The sequence below is a fragment of the Mandrillus leucophaeus genome, unplaced genomic scaffold (genome assembly GCF_000951045.1).
Source record: "Mandrillus leucophaeus isolate KB7577 unplaced genomic scaffold, Mleu.le_1.0 Scaffold303, whole genome shotgun sequence".
NCBI classification, from domain to species: Eukaryota; Metazoa; Chordata; class Mammalia; order Primates; family Cercopithecidae; genus Mandrillus; species Mandrillus leucophaeus.
Genome location: NW_012103177.1, coordinates 1,413,791 through 1,415,712, shown reverse-complemented (window position 1 = coordinate 1,415,712; position 1,922 = coordinate 1,413,791).

The following is a 1,922-nucleotide window of genomic DNA, read 5'->3' as shown; positions in this document are numbered from 1 at the left end:
ATTTGTTGTATTTAACTAAAGATACTCTATCTGTCTGTGGATTTTATTTCTAAAGGAAAGCACTGTGCACCAAAGAAAATAAAATGCAAAAACACCAACTAAATGTTCTTTGTTATGTTTAAATAAGACACTTTATCAGATTTGCAGATGATGCTCAATGTATTCAATAGATGATAGAGCAAGATTCAAATATATCTCAGCTGACTGAAGTACTGGAATAAAATTTGTATGGATAAACACATAGTACCATATTTATGTTTTAAAATATCAGTTGCATAAAATCTAGATGTGGGAGATATATCGAGTAACAGTTAATGTAAAAATAACTGGAGGTTTTATCTGACGACAAAGACAATATGATCCAAAGTACTATTTAACTAGTAAGGAAGCTAGAGCAATTTTAGTCTGCACTCATAAAAGTCTGGTGTCCCTATCACAGGACATAATGGTCCCTCTGTGAGCTACGATGATGAGTTCAAATAGTAGATGTTATGTTGAGTCTATGCCACCATACAGGGATATTTACAAATTAGAACTGTGTCTAGAGTATTAGTAGAAGAATATGAAAATAGGTTGGGAATGGTTACTTGACAAATTGTTGAAGGGACTGCTTAGAAAGAAGATTAAATGAAAAATGGTGTCTGTCCTCACATGTGTAAGACAGTATCATGGAGAAGAGAGATGCATGCTGGAGTTGCCTCGGAAATAAGCATTGAAATTATCTATCCTAAGGAGGAAAAATTTCTCTCAGAATTAATAATTTTTGTTGAATTTGCTCACTGAAATAAAGAATCTCCTAGAGTAACACATTTCCCATTCTTGTAGATTTTTAAAATTTTATTTGTTTATTTATTTATTTTGAGATGGAGTCTGGAGTCTCACTCTGTTGCCCAGGCTGTAGTGCAGTGGTGCAGTCTCAGCTCACGGCAACCTCTGCCTCCCAGGTTCAAGCAATTTTCATGCCTCAGCCTCCCGTGCCACTGCGCCTGGCTAATATTTGTATTTTTAGAAGAGACGGAGTTTCATCATTTTGGCCAGGCTGGTCTCGAACTCGAGACCTCAAGTGATCGCCCGCCTTAGCCTCTCAAAGTGCTGAGATTACCGGAGTGAGCCACCGTGCCTGGTCCCATCTTTGTAGATTTTATGCACACCTGTCACCAAAGGGAATGTGTCTGTACCACAGAGAATCTAGTATCAAATGATCTTTAAAGGGCCTTTTACTCTAACATTCTTCTTTGTTTGTTTGTTTAAGGTCAGGTTTATTGAGGTATAATTTACATACAATAAAACTTACCTTTTTTTATGTGGACAGTTTTAAGAAGTTTGGTAAGTGTACATTTACATGTATATATCATGTTACCCCTACTACAGTGAAGATATAGAATATCTGTATTCCCTCCAAATTTTCTTATGCCCCCGTTTAGTAAATTGCTTACACCACTTCTACCACCAGACAACTCATTTGATTTTCATGCCTACAACTTTGCCTTTTCCATAATATAACATAAAGAGAATCACACATAGTGTTGCTTTTAAAAAAAAAAATCAGTGGATGAATGAACAAAGAAAATTTGGCATATATGCATGCAACTGAGTACTATTCAGCTATAAAAAAGAATGCAACCCAGCTATTTGTAGTAACATGACTGGAACTGAGGGTCAATATGTTATGTGAAATAAACTCTTTCTTTGAGGCAATGACAAATATCACATGTCCTCACTTATATGTGGAAGCTAAAAATTTGATCTCATGGACATAGTAGAGTGCTGCCAAGCTTTCTTTTTGCATATTTTTAAAAAATTTTTAAAGTTCTTACTGAAATTTTATCATTAATTTTAAATAAGTCATCCCATAATAAACTGTCTGTATGTAGAAATGCTCTCCAGATAAATGAACTCATACAGATTGAGTTAATCATACT